The 23536-nt window shown below is 42.5% G+C and overlaps 1 protein-coding gene across 2 annotated transcripts in view; it reads right to left on the minus strand.

The window, feature by feature from the left end:
- The window catches only part of Sash1 (SAM and SH3 domain containing 1), a 933133-nt gene that overhangs the window by 209576 nt on the left and 700021 nt on the right, over nucleotides 1-23536 (minus strand). The window lies entirely within an intron of this gene.

Raw genomic sequence — 23536 nt, forward strand, 5'->3', positions numbered from 1 at the left:
GTAATAATAAAAATACCAGCAACAATCACATATCAAGTACTCAGTTACCTTTTATGCAGAACACTAAGCAAATAATTTACCAGTTGCTGCCTAATCTTCCTACGTTTTGATGAACAAGAGCCTATTTCTATCATTCTGATTTGGACCTCACTCTGGGCAGAATAGACTCATCTCTGACCTCTACAGACAAGTACAGTGCTTTGTTCATGGTCTTAAAGTTAGTAAGGAGAGGTTCAGCATTTGTTTGATTAATCCTGTATTCCCAACCATTTTTGGACTCTGCCACCAGTCTGTGTTTTAAATTATTTTTGGTCTGTGCCTCTGCTCAGTGTCTACTGACCCTCTGAAAGTTTCTTGGCTTTGTGGCCTCATTTATAATTTTGTCTGCTTTCTCTCATGGCCAGCAACACATTTGCAAGTCTATCTGTGGCCACAGGATGGTATTTCTTTGAAAAATGTTTATGCACTGCTACATACACGTGCCAGTGACCAGTGTGCCATGTGCTTATCTTTGTGTGCTGGGGCCAGCCCAGGGCTGGCAGATTTTTCAGAGATCAGAGTCACCCTTTGCTTCTCCAGAAATGTTCCAAAGTTCCAACTGCAATTCACAGACTTATTATCCATGATATAATTTAGCCACCCAAATTAGGTCAATGACTAATTCTCAGGTTTCCCTGCTCCCTGATGAATGTTCATGCTCACAGAATATTTCCTAAGCCCAACATTGACTAGAACCCTCACTTTTCTTCCTCCAAAGATGACTGCCATAGGTAGTCTCAGGGAAGAACTGTGTTATAGCATCATTGGCAGAGAATCAGAGCCACAGTGTCTGGCCTCTTGCGGGAAGGCTTTGGTTAATGGCTTCCCCCAGGGCCCTAATTCACTGTGTCTTCTGGAAAAGATGCAGGATACTAGTGTGCATATTTCAAAAAATGTAAATCCTAGCCTCCATAGAATAGAGGAGATGTCTCCAATTCCTCTTCCCTTCCAGGAGGAGGGGACTCCAGGGGACTGGATCTCCTCCTGCTATAGAAAAAGGGCAAGTGGAAGGCTTCATTGACAGTGGGGCCAGCATCAGGGCCAAGAAAGTGGATATTAATCTGTTGCTTTCTGGGAAACTCTTGGGATGCGAAACTTCCATTTCCATGTGGGAGAAGGACAAGCAGTTCTAGGGCACCTCTTGCAACCAGGTGTTTATCTGGCAGAACTGGAAACCCACTGAGGCTGTTTAACTGGCTGCTGATTTCTTGCTGTGCACAAGGAGCCAAGTTGAAAGAAAAAAAAAAAAAGGCAGTGTCTCTGCTCAGCACTAGTCCAGATGTTCACAGAGCACCTGAAGGAGTGTTCCCAGCACCCCTGACCTCCTATGGGGTTCAGATCATCTGGCATTCACAGATTGCTCTGTGTCCACTTTGCAGTGAGCTCTCTCCAAATGGAATGGGCTTCGCTAGATTACTGCAGATCACGGTACAGCTGAAGCACTTCTGGGGCCGCTGTTGGTTCAGATAGGCCATTTGAGGCTTGGCCTGAATCCTTGACCAATGGCATTCCTATATCATTTGTCTTTGTTGCTGTGCCCTAATGCTTATTTACTGGAGAGAGGAGCACAGCTGCCAAGTCCCAGTTCTGGCTCTGGCCGCATCCTGAGCGCTGAGTTCCCATGAGACTCAGTGTCTGAACAGTGTGCCCTTCAAAGCTCTTCCAGGGACAAAGCCTTCCAAAAGCCCCACAGGCCTGTGAAAGTCTATAAAAACTTGGAAGTGTCTGATGGCTGAGTGTTGCTGATATTTGTATTAATATCTATATCCCAAAGAAATCTCATTTCTGTGGCAGGTTCTATTAGTCCATATCCAAGGCTGAAGCATGGTAGAGGGGACCTCAGATTCTGTGTCAGTTGGCAGGCAGGTCCACAGCTCAGGGCAGGCAGTATTTTAAAACCTTGAAACATGGGCCGGGGATTTGGCTCAGTGGTTCCACCACCTGTCTCGCAAGTGCAAGGACCTGAGTTTGATCCCCGGTAACAACAAACAAACAAACAAACAAACAAACAAATAAAACCTTGAAACAAAAATTAAATAGCTATTCAAATTGCATGGCTTAGTGATATAGCTCACGGAGGCAGGGAGTAAGACGGAAGTGTCTCTTCCAGCTGCCTGAGTCTGTGAACAAAAGACAGCCCTGTCCACCTTCTCATCTTGAGTAACACTGGTAGACAGAAGTTCGTTTCTTCCTGTTCTATTCCAGTGTTTTTTCTTTGTCTTCCTTTGCCTGATTTGGTTACAAACCTTAGGGATTCCAGCCTCCTCTTTTCAGGAGGAATTTAACCAAATTCTTTTAAATACTCATACTTTATATAAGACTCTAAATTTTTCTCTTTATTTTTTCCCAAGCCTGGGCTTTCCGGTTCTTTTATTCTGTTCCCCAAAGTCCCACAGAAAATGGCCTCAACAAGAATGACAATTACAAGGAGTACCTTGTACTTATTCTTATCCTTTCTTTTTTTGCTTTCATTTTTAATAAATTCCAGCACTCAAAGAATCAATTGTCTTCTCTCTCTCCATCTCTCATCATATTTTCTCTTATTCTCTCTCTCTCTCTCTCTCTCTCTCTCTCTCTCTCTCTCTCATCTCTCTCTCTCTCCCTCTCTCTCTTTCTCTCTCTCTCTCTCTCTCTCTCTCTCTCTCTCTCTCTCATCTCTCTCTTTCTCCCCCTCTCTCTCCTGAAGGCTGAACTCCGGACTCAGGGTATTCACAGTGAGCTATACTCCCACCTTTTAATTTTATTTTTTACCTTGAGACACCTCTGTTAAGTCACCCAGTTGCCTAGGCTGGGCTGGAACTTGTGATCCTCTCGCCTTAGCCTTCATGTGGCACATACAGCTCTCTTTGCATTCTTGAGGAAAGCTTAGCCATCTCACCAGAGTGGGTGAATTGTTCTACAATTCGGGGGCACTGAGATTGTGCAGGGTACCAAATGTCATTTCTATTATCCATGTCAGGTTGAACCACGTGAAAATGCCAATACTGAGCCATTTTTGACCTATGAATATAACTTTATAGGGTTTGAACTAACTAATAGAAATTTGGGGGCTCACAAGCGTGCAGCAAACCACACACTTGGAAATAGCACTCAAGCAGTGAGAATAAGGTTAACTTCCTCTCTCATAGATTGTCTTCAGATGAATGACAAAGTTTTCTAAAGAAGGTAACAGCTAGCATTTATTGAACATCACCTTCATTATCCTAGTTAGTCCTCATATCATTCCCATGACGTAGGAAGGACGACTCCCATTTCACAGATCTGAACACTGAGGCTCAGAGAGGCTGAGGGAAGGCGGGTTGGCTTTACCCTTCTCCGTTGCACTTTTCCCTCCATCATACCCCCTCTTTTTGCATGAGCCTCTCAGCTTTTTTCAGAGCAATTCTTGAGATTCCTTTTCAGCTGATTTCTCTTGGTACAAGGATGGGCAAATTGATAAATCATCTGGTTTTCACTATGTCTTAATTGCCCAAAATATGGTGGCGATGTTTCTCTTTGTCTAAGTGTACTATAGGTATTGTGCCATTTGTTTTTCAATTCCTAACCCTTATTTCCTCAAGCATAAATGCATCAACATTACAAACTTTTAAAATATTTGTAAGCAGATGACCAGTTTGTATGTGCCATGAACAAATGGAGAAGGCAGAGTACACGTGTTTCATGTTTATAGGTGCCATCAAATAAAATTTAATAAGTTAAATTAATCTGACACATCCTTAATGAAGTACATAATCATTATTATGTTGCATGGTAATTAGGCATAAATGGGAAGCATTTCACAGAAATGACTATAATTGGTGTGACTTTACATCGTCAAATTTTTTTAGATTTTTCTCTGATCATATTGAGCTTTCTAAGATCTATAGTTGGTACCAATGTGGACTGTGTCCCCTGACTCCTTGTGTCATCTAATGTGTGCAAACACACACACACACACACACACACACAGGTGTGGGTGCCAGTACAGGGTTTTTTTTTGCACCTGTTCCATCAATAGGGGTTTCCTGTCCCCTGCTGCCCCCATCCCTAGTGTAGGACAGCTGCTGCTTGGATCTTGTCCCTGACACTTGCACTGCACAGTCCCAAGCTAACACCCTGAAGCAACATCTCAGCAGCTGTGGAAGCTATGATTTTCTTTCTCCTGAAAAGTCATGGAGGCTTGACATGATTGATCCCTGGGCTCTGGTGCTATGGACATCAGTGGCTGAGGGGTTGATGGGAAAGAGGAGGAAGGAGGGCTTAGACCCAGGCTGCTGGCCGAGTGTGAAATCTGTTTGTGCCAAGTGACTCTCTTCACAGATTGAGGGGCTTGACCTTCATTTAGATTAAGGGGAATTTGTTGGTCCCCAACTGAAATTGTGGTGGGAGTGGAGGAGTCCATGTGCTTGGCGATATCACTGGAAATCTGTGTCTGTCTTTACATGAGGTTTTATTCTTAGGAAGGCTTTCTGCACGGTGGGAAGATGATCATTAGCAGTTTCTGGCTTGCAGCAATCACTCTAGAAACTGCAGAAGAAAGCTCTTCCTTTCCAAGAGATCCAGAAAAATCTTGATCAAGATTTTGTTCCTTCAACTCAGCAGAGAGGAATGTGACACTCTAATGGCCAAGTCCCTGTCCTGGGGCAGCCCTTAGAGCTGGAGGTGGTTCAGTGTCATCAGACCACATAGACTAACAGAGTTGGTAATTATGGAAAAGGGGGAACAGAGCCTGTAAAAGGGTGACTAGAGGTGAGTGGTAGAATTTGATGGATGGAGTTGGTGAATCAGAGCAGTGAGAACCCAGATAAAATGCCCTCTGAGCCTCCATATCTAGGGGATTTGGCTCCAAGAAAGGGAAGTTTCAGAATTAAAGTAAACGAAAGAAATTGGAGTAGATATGTTGCTAGTGACCCATGTTTCTACCCAATAGGTCTTATAAAACCTTAAGCTAAGAGTTTTCCTTTTCCACAACTTAAAATATCTCCCACAACTGCATGCTGTTATTTGAAATTTCTTTAATCACATGTCACTCTTTGTTCTAGAAATGAAAAGGGGAACTTAAGTACCAACACACTGGGAAAGGCAATAAGGGATGAGAATGAGTTGTAGCCAAAGTAGAAATTAAAATATCACATCCTTTCAAGTTTTGATAAAGAAAGAAGATTAAAGAGAAGCAAGGGAAAGCAGGAATAATTTCTAATGGCCTATTGTACAGTAGGGTTGCTGTGGTTGATAACAATTAATTGAATACTTCAAAATAGCTGGCAGAGAGGACTTTGGATGTTCCTAACACACACCCCAAAAAGACAAATGTTTGAAATGATGGGTATGCCAGTTATCACGATCTGATTATTACACATTGCATATGTGTATTGAAATGTCATACTCTTCTGCATTAAGTAGGACTGTTGCTATGTGTCAAATGGAAATAAGAATATACTTTTAAAAAAGAAGCAGGGGAAGAGAATACCATTCAAAGGGGACAGAAAGAGCTGTATCCTAGCACTTGAGTGGCTGAGGCAGAAGGATGGCCATGAATTCAAGGCCAGCTGAGACTACATCTCAACAATAACAACAGCAACAACAAAAATATGAAAAACAAAACCCCAAACAAACAAGCAAACAAAAAGCAAAGCAAAACAAAAACAACAGAAAGAAGAAATCCAGCTGGGAATGTTGAGTCATGTCAGTAATTCTGGTGCTCTGGGAGGCTGAGGCAGGAGGATCACAGGCTAAGTCAAGCCTGGGGCAACTCAGTGAGATCTTGTTTCAAAATTAGAAAAAAAAAAAAACAAAAACGGTGAGCACTGTAGCTCAGTACAAATGCCCTGTATTCAATCCCCAAGACTGGGGGATAGGGGAGGAGAAGAGAAAGAATAAGAGGAGCAGGAAGAGGAGCACGAGAGAGAAAAAGAAATCCAGAAGACTTAAGATACAGACAGAACTTTCCTGACTTCCTAAATTTTCCACAAGCCCAGGTGATTCAGCCCAGACAATGGCCATAAGACACACCATAGTAGAAATTCTTTAGCATGGCACACGTTTAGTATTGCTTTCAAAGCTTTTTACTTTATTGAATGGAAACAAAAACTTACTTCTTGTTCTTGTGTGAGGATTTTCAATAGTCTCAATAATCATGGTCAAGTTGTCATAATTTCTGCTAGTGAAAAGAATTCAAGATAAAATATGCCACAGGAGAAATTCCTTAGCTTTTACTCCTGTCAAGGGCCACTTTTGGGAGGCAGGATCTTGCAGTGAAGTTCAGGCTGCCTCAAACTCACTATACAGCTCAGGTGGGCCTCAAACTTGCAGCGGTCCTCTTGCCTCAGCCTCTCAAGTGCAAGAGAGCTGGTGCTCTCTTCCTGGCAAGAGCTATGGTGCTCCTTTAGGAAGTCAAATTTTATTTTCTTGTGTGATGTAATCTGTGTTTTGCTGAGCAGAACTCAAAGTATCTTGAACTTCATTCCAAAAGAGAGAAGGAGACAGTTCAAACAACAGTATTACCTCCTGGCTATCCAGTTGCAGGAGCAGCACTCCGCCCTCTACCTCCACAAACAAAATGCATCGTGCTTGTGTTTGTGTCCAAGTGTCACAGCCTTAGTTCCAACTTTCCATATCTCTGAGGCTAATGGGGCTTAAAAAGAGATCTTTTCCTGAAAGCCACCTCTCCATGGTCACCAGGAAGAGCTCCGCAGTGACTGCTTGGGACAGATGGCTCAGTGACCCATCACAGACTCCCGGGGCTGGTCCTTTCCTCTCACCTACCCCACTGACTTTTACCCCAAAGCAAACCTGAAAGGAAAACAGCAATGGCAACAATGAGGTTAGAGGCTCCTGAGACTCATCTGAGAGTAGCTAGGTTGGGACAGGATCACGTCTTTACCTATGAATGGACTTGATGGCCGTTTGCACAAGGTGAGTCACCCTGACCCCACCCTGAGTCAATGCTAGCAGCTCCAACCCTTGCCTTTCCTGGCCTGCCATCCACTCAGAACAGAAAATGCTGCTCTAGGAATGGGTCATTTGGTGACTTGGGCTGGGAACAAATGCAAACAGTCCCTTGAACCTGACATTGTATTTGGATTTTTTACTTCCCTCGGTAAGAAAGAAAAGGCATGCCCTTAAATTAGGTATCATGTGTGATTCTGCAGTCTGTAGTTTCCTGAATAGCTCACAATCTAGGGGCTACAAGGTGCAATCTCCCTGGTGCATCCTGTGTGGTAACCAAGTTTGGATGCAGACGATGGGGCCTCATTCTGTATTCACACATAGAAGGGCAGATACAGAGCTTGCTGCTAAGAACCACTTTGGAAATGTTAATCTAACTGCTGCCAAAATCCATTTTTGTGACCTTAGCGTAGCTCCAAGGCAGTGTGTGTGTGTGTGTGTGTGTGTGTGTGTGTGAGATCTGTTTATGTTTGTGTCAGCTCTTGGATTGGCATGGCACTTATTGAGAAGTAGGAAATTGTACAGCTAAAATATTCTTAAAGTCAAGAGAGGAGACCAAGGAGCACACACATGTGGTCGATAAATAGTGCAGTGGGAAAAATTTTAAGACGAGAAATGGCTTCCTTTTTTTATTATTATTATTTTTGCTTCCTGTTTTATATACGGATGAATATGTAGTCTAGTCCCTTCTGGTTTACTTCTATAATTTTAATCATGTTGAATTTTAAGTATTTGACTTTGAAATATATCTGTATGCTGCTTCTTTGCAAGTCGATGACTTTGGAGACAGATGGCATTTCTGTGACTGTGACAAGGTTGGGCACGACTCCTGGGATGCCTCATCCATGGGGGACAGTGACGAGGGCTCATCTCCTAGGAGACTCCCGGGGCCACTCCGTCACTTTCCCTGATTTCTCTAAGTGACTGAAAAGCGCACTTGACACACACTCCCTTTTCAGAGATCAAGTTATAATTAAATCCAGGAAATCTCTCTGACGGTGGGAGCCTGCAGGCTTTCAGTCTGATATTGGTTCTCACAAAAGCCACAGCGATGGCTTATGTGCTGCTGCCATGAGCAGGACCAGTTAGAGCGATTAGGAAATGTTTGTTCTGTCTGCAGTTTATTTGGTTTGGTGAAAATGGAAGCTTGCCAGTGAAGTGGACTTGCTTGGAATACAGATTTAAGCATTTTTATTACAAAACTCAAGCCCTGCTTTTTCCAGAGAGGAGTAAAGTTTAGTTCTATGTTGGGTCAACAAATAAGAAACCATCACTAAGCAGTTAAGAATAGGTAAACAAGAACGGCACGGAGAGGGTGTCTGGTGAGATGCCAGTGTGGAGCTGGGATTTAACAGCTTCATCAAAGGGAATGTGTTAAATGCTCATTAACTAAATTTACCAACGAACCCCAACTGGGAGGTGTTGTAAACATCAGAATACTAGACACACACACACACACACACACACACACACGCACTAATTACATGTGTGCATGCACAAAAAGCAGAAAATGCAGTACCATTCTGCTTAGAAAACAGATCCAAGATTCAATAACCCTAAATATAGACATCCAAAGCAGCATTAATACAGATTTATCACAGAATGAAGGCATTAACCTAAGAATAAACGTTTTGCATCTGATGAAGGTTACAGGGGCACTACAGGGGCGCTGGGCTGAGGGGATGGGGTGTGAACATTCCTAAGGCTCTTGGAAAAGATCTGAGACACCCAGACAGCAAAGCACAGGGCCACTGTGTACCTGCAGTGGTCGGACAACGAGGTAGCGCCTGATGGCAAGGTGCCAGCAGTCTAAGTTTTTGCTATCAAACCCTTAATTTCCTAAGGCTTCAGGAGCTATTGACCCAGGCTGCACCAAAGATATCAATGGTAGAGGAAGAATCACATCGCATTCCACAGAAAGTCCTTTAGAAGTCATTCGGAGGACATCTTGGGGCATTATTTTGGCAGTTGCACAAGTATCTTGTCCAGAAGGGTGTGGATTTGGGATCCTTAGTTCCTGAGTCTCATCCTGATGCTGTCTGAGACTCTGGCAGGAGTAGCCTTCCACTCTCATCCTCTCCCTGACATCCTTGCCTGCCTGGGTGACACAACACCTGGGCTATAGTTCTGTCTCTCCCTCTCAACATTTGTGGGCGTTCAGGAGGGCGAGTCTCTGGTCCCCTCTCGGCTACAGTTTCCTAACTAACATGGGGATTTGTTAGGGACTGAATGAATTGTGTTCCCTTTAAATGTCTGTGCCCAAGTCCTGACCCACAGTACTGCAGAATGTGACTGTGTGTCCAGACTGGGTCTTTAGATAGGTGATAGAGTTGACATGAGCTCATCAGAGAGGGCCCTAGTCCAATAAGACTAATGTCCCTTAGGACGAGACACACAGAAGGAAGAGTAGGTGAGCACATGGGAAGACAACGCCTGTCTGCTAGGCAAGGAAAGAGGCCTCAGGAGCCAACACTGTGACTCTTGATCTTAGACTTCCAGCCTCCAGAACCATAAGAAATAAAGTCCTGCTGTTTAAATATCCCAAGCTGTGGTTTCCTATTATGGCAGCCTTACATACTAATACAGGATTCTTATTGAAAGGTCCGTAAATCAATTTAAGAGAGATCTCAAATTTCTTTGTGCTCAGAGACATTTTATGTGGAAGTACATCTATGTATTTTTTAGAGAATGGATAGATTCTTAGGGAAGAGTCATATTTTTAGATATTTCAGATCCAGGGAAATTAAGAACGATTACGTGTAACTAGATTATTGTCAATATTCCTTCTAGGTCCAAACTTCGACCCTAACAGACATGATCCCTTTCAAAGTCTAACTAACCCATATAAGCAACTCTGGTAATTCAGAAAGAGACCGAGGCACCTACTTATCATAGGTCACCAAACCTGCAATCCAGACGTCTGCCCACCTTAATTATGCGTGTGTTTGTGCTGAAAGCTGGTAGGGCGTCTTTGATCATTTGGTTAGAACACAGTACAAGTTAGTCCAGGGTTGCAATTTTGACACATGCTTAGACCATCTCAGATTTACTTGAAAAGGGGGAAAAAGTCTACTGAATTACCAAGGGAGCTTTCCTCAGGCATGCTATAGAAGTCAGTTTTGAAATCCAAGGAAAATTATGGGAAAGATATGTAGCCTTTCACTTCTTTTGAAAAAAAACAGAATGTGTGACATCACTTTGTTCCCAGTAAAAACCTGTAAAGAATTCTCTGTATACCATCCTGGAAAATGGTTTTTCTTTGTCCTCAAACACCCAGAGGCCACAATGTAGCCCACTGTGTACCCAGTGGGTGCTGGGAGCTTTTCTGGGCTAGTTCATGCCACAGCCATAGAAGGAGGACAACATTAGCTTCATCCTTGCTTTCCAAATGAAGAGTCAGCACTTGGAATTGGCAAGGTAATTTTTCAAATGCCACAGACAGCAAGTACTCAAGTGCAGACAGCCCCATCTTAGACTTAACTCTTCTATTTTGTTCTGCCTTGTTATGCAGTTCTGATCTTTCTCCCCTTTTTCCTTTTTGTCTCCTTTCCTTTTAATTTTTCTTTTTTGCTTACTAAAAGACATAAAGACATCATTTGGGGGGGTCCCAGGGATTGAACTTGGGTCCTTGCACTTGCAAGGCAGGCAGTAGAACCACTGAGCTAAATCCTCGGCCCAAGACATCATATAATTAAGGTTCTACTTCTTAAAAACATCCGAGAATGCAAATTCAGAATAATGACTTCCTTTTGAGCTCAGGGAGGTAGGAGGTGATCAGGGAGAGACAGAGTGGCTACACAGGTAATATGGTTTTTCAGCTGGATGATGGGCTTGCAATTGTTGGTTTATTCATTTTGTCTGAAAAGTCTAGTATTAAATAGTAAACAAACTTTTCAACAATCTGTCTAAAAGAAGAATTACACTTTAGAACTGCTCCTACTACTTGATTGAAAAACATTATTTCTGGACTCCATTAGAAGGAATAATCTGAAATGGGGATTTTTGTACTCTAAAAATTTCTCATAGTGTTATTTCTAATTTGAAAACTTTTAAGAAGTACAACAAAGATCCGGAGTGGTGCCATGTGCCTATAGTTTCAGTACCCTAGAAACTGATGAGACAGGAGGACTGTGCTTTCTTTTTTCTTTTTTGTTTGGTTGGTGTGGAGAATTGAACTCAGGGCCTTGCAGTTGCCAGGTAGGTGCTGTATCCCCAGCCTATGGCCTGCAATTTTGCGGTCAGTCTAGACTACAGAGTGCGACCTTGTCTTACAAAAAGAAGCCCAAAAGAAGAATGATTGGGCCAACAATACTGGAATATTATATAGATTTCTTCCTGCTTATAAATGTATTTTATTGGTCTCTGGAAATGTATTTGATAAAATTTTATGGGAAAATCAGGATATGAAATCATACATAAAATAAACTTTCCAAGGTCTGGAAAAGTCTTTTTATTTCCCTTCCCCCTTTTTTAAAATGGTGCAAAGGATCAAACCTAGGGCCTTTTACAAGTTAGATAAGTAGTCTACTACTGAGATACAACCCCAGCCCAAGTTTTAATTTTTATACAAATGCTCTTATATTTCTTTCATAAAATGGGAAAAAAATGATAAAAATAGTCAGTCTGCCAGTTGGTTTTTGGTTTTCGGCTCTTTGTTTTTTTTTTGGTACCGGGGGTTGAACTCAGGTCCTTGCCCTTGCAAGGCAGGCCACCGAACCACTGAGCTAAATCCCCAGCCCATGCCAATTGGTTTTTATCATGAAAAACCTTCTGGTATGTTCCTGTCTTGGTAGTTAGGATGACTTTTCTCCCTTGGCCTGAAGTGGCCGACTCTGATTACTGCTAACGGGTATTATGTAGCTCAGTCGCAGTAAGTCATGGGTAGGCACGTTGGGGTTTCTGGCCTCTCCTGTTCATACGATTTGGTGTACTTTTTAATAGCATGGAGAGCGATGCTCCCAACCATTCTGTGTTTCCCATATCGCTTCTTCTACTGGGAGAGGAGGAGAAAATGAGCAAAGCCCTTACTGCACTGGTTCAGTGTGAGACCCAGGTTTTCAATCTTCCTTGACCTTGACTCTCTCATGTTGTCACCTGCTATAGTCACTTCCTCCCCACTCTGGACTCCATGGCAGAAAGGCATATGGCACTGGTCTGTGGCAGCTGTCACAGGGCCCAGGTGACCTCGGGTGGCGAGAAGAAGAGAAAGTGTCAGTCTGCAGCCATTTCTTTCTTCCTTGCAGTCCCCTCCTCTCTGTTCAGTCCACTTAGCCATGAAGGAAGAAGGCGAGGCAGCCTGCCAGCTGCAGGGTCTCAGAGGGAGGTGGCAGGACCTCTTCGTTTGCTCGGAGTATAGGGCCTTGCTGGAACGAAGTGGCTGAGAAGCAGCCGGGAGAGGCCTCTGGAGTCCTTGGGTGCACAGGGCGGGTCCAGCCTCGTGCACTGTCGGGACACACATTTAGTGTGTGTTCTCTGGCAGGGAAATGAGTGGTGCCTAGAATTGGGGGGCACAGGTCCTTATGACAAGGACAAGTGAGCTTGGGGTGTGGGACCCGGATGGGGCTGTGGAATGCAGAGGACACATCAAGTCTGATTCCTCATCATGATCCCTCACCCGCCCCGGTGTTAGGGATTAAACCCGGGACTTTCACATCCAGACACATCCCCGGCCTGTTTTTATTTTTCAAAATTTTGATGTGGAATCTCACCAAGTTGCCCAGTCTGGGCTTGAACTTGGGATCCTGAATAGCGGGGGATAGGGGCATGTACCGCCACTATGCCTCTCGCCACAATCTTGATCAAACACCTTTAAATATGCATAGGCGTTTTCACACATATATACTGCTTCATCATAATGTTAGAAGTAGCTTAATAAGCAGAATTTTTATTAAGTACAATAGTACTCGAAATGTTATGCCCCACTCTACTCCACTTTCTCTGACACATCTACTTTTAACTCTTACAGTTGTTATTTGTTTGCTATTTACCCCCACACATATTTTCTTCTTATTCTGCTCTGTTTTTTTTTTTTTTTTTCAGTGCTGGGGATAGAACCCAGGACCTCAGGCAAGCACTCTATCACTGACCTATGTCCCAGCCCCGTTTTCCTTATTTCTAAATCACTTATTACAAACAGCAAATAAATATATGACAAAATGTTCAGCATCACTAGTCATTCAAGAAATACAAATTAAAAACTGGGTGCGGTGGCGCATGCCTGTGATCCCAGCACTTGGGAGGCTGAGGCAGGAGGATCACTGTGAGTTTGAGACCAGCCTGGGCTACATAGTGAGTTCCAGGTCACTATCAACCACACAGTGAGACCCTGTCTCAAAAATCAAAGAACAAAAAACACACAAAAAAAAGAAAAGAAATACAAATTAAAACAAAATTGAGATTTCATCTCACCCCAGAAAGAATGTCTGTCATAAAGAAATCAACCAATAACAAATGCTGGTGGGGCTGTGGGGAAAAAAGAACCCTTCTCTACTGTTGGTGGGAGTGTAGATTGGTACCATCACTATGGAGATCAGTATGGAGAGTCCTCAAAAACACTAAAACTAGGGCCAGGGATTTAGCTCAGTGGTGCCGCCACCTGCCTCGCAAATGCAAGGACCTGAATACCAAAAAACAAAACAAAACAAAACAAACCCCACCCCCAAAACCAGAGGTCCCATTTGACCCAGCTATTCCCCTTCTTTATAGCTTCCTGAAAGAGTTAAAAGCATCATACCACAGTGATATATGCACATCCACGGTTAGAGCAGCACAATGTGTAATGGCTAAATCTTAGAAACAGCCCAGATGTCCATCAACAAATGAATAGATAAAAAAGATCTGGTATTTATATACAATGGAGTACTACTCTTCCATAGAGAAGGGTAAACTTGAGACATTTCTCGGTAAATTGTTGTACCTTGAGTACATAATTTTAAGTGAAATAAATCAGACACAAGTGTTTAAATATTGCAGTGCTTCTCTTCTGTGAGAAACCTAAGGGTAAATAAAGACCAAAAAGGATGACAGATATTGGGAAGAAGAAACTGTTCAAATGGTAAGGGGAGCAAGGGAGTGGGGAGGGGGAAAGGAAAAGAGGGAATAGGGATAGAAAAACAAGGATGGAAGAAAAACAATGAAAACAAAGTTTGTGAGGGGAGTTGGGAGGAAGGATAGAGGAATGGGAGAAAAGAAGAATAGGATGCATTAGGTATAGGTACAAATTCTCTGTGATGAATGTGATTGTTATGTATGTCAAAAGTATTCCAATAAAATTGATTAAAAAATCATGCACTTATTTCTTCTATTTTTTTCTATTATGGACATATAGATATCTATTGATTTTTTAAAAAAGTCTTAATTTACTTTTGTTGTTGTTGTTTTGTTTGCATTTTTTGTTTTGTACTGGGGATCGAAATCAGGACCTTGTGCTTGTGAGGCAGGCGTGGTGCCACTGAGCTAAATCCCTGGCCCCTAGTTACTTTTGATTCTAGAATTGGCAGGGTTTCCTTGAGGGGAGGTCTGGGTGTGCCTCTGGCACCACGTTTATATTCAAATCCATGGTTCTAGTCCTACCCCGCTTTTACATTATTCTGTGTTATAACTGTATTTCTTTTCTCGTTAATTTTACCTTTCCTGGAGGTTTTTAAAAATTTGCTTACTTTTCCACGTCCCTGTTATTCTCTCAGTTGTCACAGAACCATCAAACACCTTGCAGCAGGGCGGGTACATCAGCATATCAGTCCCACTTCTTTCACTTTTTAGAGCTGTTTGGCTTTGAGCCCTTGTCTGTGGTGGTTGCTCTGAGCTCCCTCCCTTACTAATCGAATGAATGATTGAGTGATGGGTTGTGGTGCTGGGGCTGGCACCCTAGTCAAGCACTTACTGAGCAGTGAAAGTGTTTGGCCTAGGTTTTTAGTCCACCCTACGCTTAAGTGATAGTTCTAGGTCAGAAATCATTTGCCCTTGGAATTGTGAGCTGCTGTGCCCTGGTTTGTAGTAGCCCTGCCGAGAAAGTCATCACCATCCTGATTCCTGATGCTTTTGACACCCCTTTCTCTTCCTGTTTTCCCGTACTTGTTCCTATTATTCTGAAGTCTCGCAGTGATGTGCCTTCTTCTCTGTGCTAAGTGGTTTTCTAATCTAGAAAGTTGTTTCGTATTATTTTTGGGAAATTTTTGTTTATTACTTGACTGATTTCTGTTTCCATCTCTCTTTCTAGAAGTTTTATTGTTTGAACATCTAACTGCAGATTTCTATTCTGTTTCCTGTCTCCTTTGGATAGATTTCCTAAACTACATCTTCTCAGCCCTCTGCAGATGGTGTCGCTGTGCGGTATTTGTTTTTGTTCTCACTTCCATTCTGCCATGGCTTGTGTCTAGCTGTCACCCCAAAGCCTCTCGCATAGGGGCTTTTTCAGAGGTGGCCGGATCTACAGTGTGTGACACTCATGGTGCAGTGCTAGGCTCAAGGGCACTCGGATGAAAGGTGTGAGTGCTACCTGCCCTAAGTAGTCTGGATAAGATAAAAGGGGCAGAAAGGCACTGTGAAGGCCCCTGTTCGCTTTTGCTACTTTCAGTGTGCCATGAACTGTTGCCCCTCTGCCACCCTGCCTTGCAACCAGCCGATAATGGACTGAAACTTCTACAAACTGTGAGCTAAATAAACTTTTCCTTTTAACTTTGGATGTCAGGCATTTTTGTCTCAGCAATGAGAAAAGTAACTAAGATACCTTCCCTCCCTGAGCGCCCTCACCGTATGACTTGGAAATGCTCTTCCTGGCCTCCACAGTCTCTGTTGTCTCTGAGCTCACCGTTCCCATTGCCTCGTGGAGAAGTATGTGTTTCACATCCATCTCCTTCCTGGTTGTCTGATGGCCCTTGTGTCCTCTCTTTCCAGGTAAGGCCTAGGCACCAGAAACCAGCATGGAAGCCCTGCTGATCTCACACAGGGCTCAGGCCTTGGTGGGGATCTCAAATGCCTATATTTGTCCACCTTGACGGCTGGGTAGGTTGTCTGTAACAAATAGGAGCTCGCCCATCTCCTCTCCGGTGAGGGGGTGGGGGGGCCGGTGTGCAAACCCAGCTAAGGTGTTTGAGAGCTGAGTTTGGGAAGGTGACTGGGAAGTCCTACTATCCCTCAGCTAGTTCTGAGACCAGAGTATTCCTGGTTCAGCTTCCCCAGTCTTCTACTGGGATGCAGGGGCAACTGGCTCAGCATCTTGGCCATCCAGATGGGCCTGGGATGATGAGGGAAGGGGCATCTGGCTTCTCCTTGCTCCCCCTACAGACTTGTATGGTTCTCCTATTGTCGACCCTTTCCCGCACCCTGGCTGTGGCAGGGGCTGGGGAGAGCTTCTCCACACTGCCTTATTCCCAGTGCTTTGGTGGGGTTGATGAGCCCAGTGACTGCTCCTCAGGGGCAATCTCCAGGCCCTGCCCCTATGCAATTAGGTTTCCATCTTCTCCACTGTCTTACAGGTTACCACAGTTTCCCTCTGTCTCTGTTCGGCTACCTGGCTTGAGCTGGCATTTCTTGTTTCTGTACTCCATACTCCCACATTCTCACACATTGTTGATTTGGGGTCTTATTTTATTTTCTCCCCTTATTTTCATTCCATCAGAGTCTGAGGATGGGAAAAAAGAGCATAAATTCAAAATGTTATAATTAGTGAGAAATCAAGCTTTCTCTTATGAGTTATTACACTTCTTACAAACACTAGGTCAACCCACTATTTCAAAAAATGATTAGGCACCAGGGATTTAGCTCAGTGGCACCTTACCTGCCTCACAAGCACCAGGTTCTGAGTTTAATCCCTGGTGCCACCAAAAAAAAAAGAAAGAAAGAGAGAGAGATTAAAAATAAGCCTCTTCATAATATGTGCCCAGAAGAACAAACTGCTTCCTAGTTCTTCTCTTTATCCCTAGATATACTTCTTTATTGACATTTATATGAACTGTTTCTTTTTTTTGTTTTGTTTATTGTTTTTTTTTTTTTTTTTTTTGTAACAGGGATTGAACTCAGGCCCCTGCGCTTGCAAGGCAGGCAGCAAAACCACTGAGACAAATCCCCGGTCCTAGGAACTATTTCTTAAGGTAAGCACAGGTTGTCATTTAGTGAGCAACTGCTATGTTCCAGGTACTCTGCTGACATCTTATGGTCAGTGTGTCTCATTTCATCTTCAAGGTGGATATATTACATTCACTTTATGGACAAGGGCTGCAGCTTAGAAACTGTTCCCAGGACACTTTGGACTCTGGAAAATGAATAGCTGGCAAGCTGCAGAGCTTGGATTCAAATGAGCAACATCTGACTTCCCAGCCGATTGCTCATTCAAGGCCCCTTTGCTGCCCACCCTGAGAAAGGTGTAGTGCTCAGGCACAGCAAGACTTGCATCATGAGTGCTTAGTGGGAGAGTGTCAAGTTCCACAGGGAAGGAGACCTTGTCTCAGTTGTTCACTACCATTTCACAAGCACAAGAATGACATCTGCCATGCCGTTAATACACAGCCGGTTCATCTTTTAAAAGAATGGGTGGATGAATAAGATCTCATTTAATCCTCAGCTTCTAATGTTGTCATGTTATCCTTATTTAAGGCTTAGGAGGGAGGTCCTAGAAGCCTGGAACTTTTTCCCAGAGGACTGTTCTATTAGGAGGTGTTGTTTTCATGTCATCTAAGAATTACCCATAATAATAACCTATGCTGACTCAGTCATAATCTATGTGAACAGGGCCTAAGCAGATGGCTGAGTTGGGTTGCCTAGTTAGTACAGAATTATTCAGCACTTTCAACAAAACATTATTGAATGTCTCTATGCACCAGCTGCTAGGACGGGAGAGTTTGTTTTAAGTACCGTGGGTCAAATTTAGGGCCTTTCGAATGCAAAGAAAGTGAGCTACATCCATACCCCTTTTTTCAGAAAAAAAAAAGAAAAGTTACTCTGAGACAGGGACTTGTTAAATTGCCCAAGTTGGCCTCAAACCTGTGCTCCTCCTGAGTTAGCCTTTTGAGTAGCTAGGGTTTTGGGTGTGCATCACCATATCTGGTTCCAAGATTCTTATAAATATTCTCCCACTCCCTCCTGGGGATTGAACTCAAGCCCTTGTGTATGCAAGGCCATCCTTAAAATTAGTTTCTTAAAGGGGCTGGTGATTTAGCTCAGTGGCACCACGGCTGCCTGGCAAGCACAAGGTCCTGAGTTCGATCCCCGGTATATATATAAAAAAATAGTTTCTTAAAAATCTTTTTTTCTTAAAAACCCTTTTTCTCAGTGAAGTATTTGTTTAAAATTCAACCTGTGTTGCCTGGCGTGGTGGCGCATGCCTGTAATGCCATCACTCGGAGGCTGAGGCAGGAGGATCGCTGTGAGTTCGAGACCAGCCTGGACTACATAGTGAGTTCCAGGTCAGTTTCAACTACATAGTGAGAACCTGTCTCAAAAAAACAAAAAACAAACAAACAAACAAAAAACCCACAAACAAACAAACAAATAAACAAAAAATTCAACCTGTGTTTGAGAGGCTATATTTTATTTTAGTGCCATAATTCTTTTGGCATTTGGGGTAGTTTAATGATAAAAAAATAATTTTCTCTAAAGGTACAACTAACTCACTTCTGTATTTATATTAGGTATTTATTGAACATGAAGACTTAATTTTTAAATGCTAGCATTGTTTTGTATACTTGAAAGTGCCTTTTTCTTTCTGACCTACTTTGGGATAGTCAAGCTCTTTTTAGTCAGTTTGTGGAAAGTTTTTTTACTTAGAATTCAAAATCAACTCAAAATTTATTTCTAGGACACCTGAACAGATGTAAATGCTCCAGGGGGGACTGAATTTTACATAAATGGGTTTTTTAGACAAGAGGTTCTCCAGCCAGCCTAGAAGGAGAACACAGTGGGGACAGAGACCTGACGCCTACTACGACACCTCATTCCCTCTTCTCCCTTTCCTCTCCCTCACCGCATCCCACAGGGACACTGGAACTCCTCCTGGCTTCTGGTTTTTATGATTCAAGATAGCAAAAACTATTTTCCTTGTTCTTTTGAGTCAGAAGTAAGGGTGAGGCAATGAGTGAGTGAGTTAGAGACCTACAAAATACCCTGACCACCTTTTATACTTACCTATCTAACTATTCATTCATAAACCACACCCTAAACCATCAGTGGGACATGTGGATGACTTTTCACAAGTAAGAGTGGGACAGCCAGAAAAATCACGTAATCTTCACACATTGGCATAGTGATCTTATTTTAGAATTGCTTATAATAGTTCAAGTAGGGAGAAAAGGGAAGGACCTACATGATTTTCGCTTGCTTAACAATGTCTTGCATCAGAATTCATTAAATTTGTTGAATGTGTTAACTACTAGAAAAGAAATGCCTATTTTCTATAGGAGAAAGTGGGATTACATTGCTCAAAGCAGTTTAAGGGAGAGGTAGGAACTCAAGTTTGGCATAAGACTAACTGAATTAGGGTCAGGGATTTGGCCCAGTGGTTTCGCTCTCTGCCTCTCAAGTGCGAGGACCTGAGTTTGAGCCCAGGTACCAAAAACAAAAAAACCCTCAGTTACTTTAGAACATAAATTTGCCCAACCAAATCTAGCAAACATAAACATATTATTCTATTCTCTTTGCTTAAAAAAATAAATGAATCCAAGTGTGGTAACAGATGCCTGTAATCCCAACACTCCAGAGACTGTGACAGGATGATAAATTCAGCACTAGTCTGGGCCATGTAGTGAGTTTGGGACCAGCCTGAACAAGCTAGTGAGACCACGTGAAAAAAAAAGAAAGAAAGGAGGAGAAGAATGGGGGGGGAGGGGAAGCAAAGGATTCTTTGGCTTGACATGCAGCTTAGTGCCAGAGTGTTTGCCTAACACGCATGAAGCCCTGGGTTCAATAGTATTACACATACAAAAAAGTGTAAAAAGAAAGTACAATTCTCTTTATTTTTGTATCTAGAAACAACTGCAATGTAAACATAATAATAGCTACAAACTTTCAGCAAAAATTTTCGTATACTTGCCCCTACATCACCTGGAACATCATCTGCTCACCCTTCTGCCCCCTGCAGTGCTATATGGGTGGCCCAGACTATCTTTTCCCTGTCCTATGTCTGTCCCCAGAGACTCTGACCAGTGACACTCCGATGAACTTTCCCTGAAATTCTCAGCACAATCACTTGGTAGGCTGGACCTCATGAACCAAATGTCCCTCCATGCTATAAAATTCTAGCATTCGAACTTTTCAGGTGTTAACATGATACTTTGAAAAGTACTCTATAGGGCTGTCGACCAAATTGAACTTTGCTGTTGACTATAGCAGCTGAATTGAACTTTTGGCCATCAGATGCAAGAACTGTCCTGTGGGAACATCCAGTTATGGTTGTCATTTAAGAATGCAACCCTGGGGCCACACTGCTAGGCTTCAGATACTGCTCCCACACATGTGACTCGGGGTACCTGCTGTGTGCCCTGTCTCCCTCTGAGTAAGATAGGTGTTTTATGTACCCATCTCACCGTATTATTGTGAAGACTGAGAGAAGGTTAGAACAGGGCCTGGCATGTGGTAAATGATATATGAGAAGGCCGGAGATTTAGCTCAGTGGTTCCGCCTCCTGCTTCACAAGCGCAAGGACCTGAGTTTGATCCCTGGTACCAAAAAAAAAATGTTAGGAGAAGGGCCAAGGATTTAACTCAGTGGTGCCGCCACCTACCTTGCAAGCACAAGGTTCAGAGTTCAATCCCCAGTACAAAAAAAAAGAAAGAAAAGAAAAGAAAAAAAAATATATGAGTATTAGTAGCATACGGGTGTTGTTACCACATATGTGAAATGCTTGGAACTGAAAAAGGTACTTCTCAGGTTCCAAGGGGAAAAAAAACCCTGAACACTTTTTCTCTATCCTCTTTTTCATCCCTCTAAGTTTTTTTTTTTAATCTCGTTCACTCAAGCGATATGGGACAAGGCTGTTAAAAGATGGAATCAGGCTACAGACATACTGCATTAAAATGAAAGAGCCCAAAGAGAGTGAGAGGAGAGTCCATCGCTAGGCAAAGAGGCCCAGGTTCCTTCTGGTCTCAGAGTTCTGTGTCTGCCATTTTGGATTTAGGTTCATTGTTTTCTACACTTATCTTCTGCCTTGTATGATGTGAGCACTTGCTTAGAGCTCTTAGATGGATTACGATTTAACCCTTACAATAACTCCTTTGAAGCAGGTATTACTTCCATCTTATGGTGAAGTAAAAAAAAAAAAAAAAAAAAAAAAAAAAAAAAAAAAAAAAAAAAAAAAAAAAAAAAAAAAAGAAAAGAAAAGAAAGAAAGAAAGAAAGAAAAACAAACCAAAGGTAAATAATGTACTAAAGGCCACCCAAATAGAAAGTAGAGCCAGTATTGGAACACATATGTTTTGACTTTGAATTCTAGTTTTTTGCCACTACTTACAGACCTCTCCACATACAAAGGTAGAAGTAAAATAAAAATGGACAAATTCCATCAGTTTCATTCTCTTGAAACTGTCTAAACCTCTTTTGCAGAATTTTATAGAAATTTCTATTTAAATCTTCACCCCTCTTTAAATAAACATTTTTCTCCAGTACTGTATCCATCCAATCATCCTCCATCCTTCTGTTTACCCACTCAGTCACCTCCCCATTCATCCATCTATCCATCCAGTCATGTATTTATCCTTCTGATTATTTATGTAAGTGCTCAAATTTATTAGTTATTTACTATGCATCAGGCATGGTAATAAGTTCTGAAGAAATATCTGTCCTTAAATAAATAAGCAAATGAATTGTACCATAATGCAGTAAATCTAAATACACAGCAGTAGTTATAAGGTGTTATGGAAATACAGCAGAGATGAGGAGAGTTTTTTTTTTTTGTTTTTGTTTTTGTTTTTTGGTACTGGGGATCAAACTCGGGACCTTGCACTTGTGGGGCAGGAGGCAGAACCACTGAGCTAAATCCCCGGCCCGCAGTTTTTAATGTTTCTAAAAGAGGATTTTGTAATTAGGGTTCTTGGAACTTCAGGCAATTATTGGAGGAGCCACCTAAGGTTGTGTACTAAATTTTCTCAGAGGGTTTTATAGCCAAGGAAATAGACAGGTGGGAGTTTCACTGGAGCATCACAGAGGAGTTTTAATATCTGAGCTGATCAAGAGTTTGCCAGAATTAGAAGAGGAAGAGGTCACTCCATGCAAGCAAAACCACATTGGAAAGTATGTGTGAATAATTTGCTTTGACTTTAGCCTAGGGTAGCATTTGGAGGAGCACCTGGGATAGGTGTTTAGGGTCCAGGACAAGAAAGGAACAATCCACAGAACTAAATCTTTAAGAATACTTAAAATGTTCTCAAAAACATTATCATAGCTCTCATAGTTCACTGCAATCTTTTTTCACCAGTCCAGTTACATAAAATGGTAGGTCTTTCTCTCCTTTTCCAGAAGCTTTTTAGCAAATTATTTATATTTAGGGTAAATTTGTATTCAGGAGTAGAGGGGGGAGCCTAACCTTGTTTCTGGGGGACAATGTGTTCTGAATTCCCAACAGTGGATTTTAAACAAAACAAAACAAAACAAAACCCTTTTGAGCAGCAGTGGGGCCATGAACCGGCACGGCGACATTGCTATTAGTGCTACACCGGAGTATCACCAAGTGCCTGATGGTCAAATATGGGGCCATAAGAGAAGTGGCAGGGAAAGAGAATACTCTCTGAAGAGAGGGCCTGCCTATTCTTTTGCTGAGAAAGAACAGAGGGTTTTAGGGTGTGGACTGTGCTTCAGGTAACAGTAGCTAAATTTATAACCCAAGTATTACTGTGCAAGTCTGTCCACACTCCTCTTACTCCTGTGGTTGAAGAATTAGTCAGGAAGATTAACTAGGTTAGTTACATTAAGATATGTTACACAACCAACTCTCAAAAAGGAATCTGGTCTGACTGGAACTGTTTCTCTTGATTTTAAAGTTCATCGCTGGTTGCCTTAGGTAGGACAAGAATGGTATTTCTAAGCTTGAAAATTCCCCTTTCTGTCTGAGTTGTTCAATACATCTTTTTGCATCCTCTAGCACAAAAACTCAAATGTGTTTGCTTCTTTTTCTAAAAGAAAGCCTCTGTCTTATTGGGATTAAGAGGGCATAGTCCCATGACATAGTTTCCAGACAAATTTTGGCATCCAAAGAAACTTCTCTCTTTCAAGAACTGTGGGCAACCCATCAAGAGGGAGCAGTCTCTTGGCGTTTGGACTGAAAATGTTACCTGCCAACTGGGCTGCTCTTAGCATATTGTTTCTAGGTCCAGGGGAGGCACATGGAACAGCATAGGCTTTGTCCTGTCAGAAAGCTTCGGATGAGCACATCTGCCCCGAGTGAGGAAACGGGGCCAGCGTGTCGGTCCATTCTGTCCCCTCCTATCTTTCCCGGGGCTCCCTACTCTCTCACATGGTGCGACTGCTGCCTCTCCAGACTTAGGCAGAAGAATTTGTACTTTGTTAAAACCATAACCACAGCACTATGCATTTTATACACAGTTGCTCTGAATAGCACTTGAATACCTTTCTCTCCATTACTTGGC

Source organism: Fukomys damarensis, unplaced genomic scaffold, assembly GCF_012274545.1.
Source record: "Fukomys damarensis isolate Sample0158 unplaced genomic scaffold, DMR_v1.0_HiC HiC_scaffold_14, whole genome shotgun sequence".
NCBI classification, from domain to species: Eukaryota; Metazoa; Chordata; class Mammalia; order Rodentia; family Bathyergidae; genus Fukomys; species Fukomys damarensis.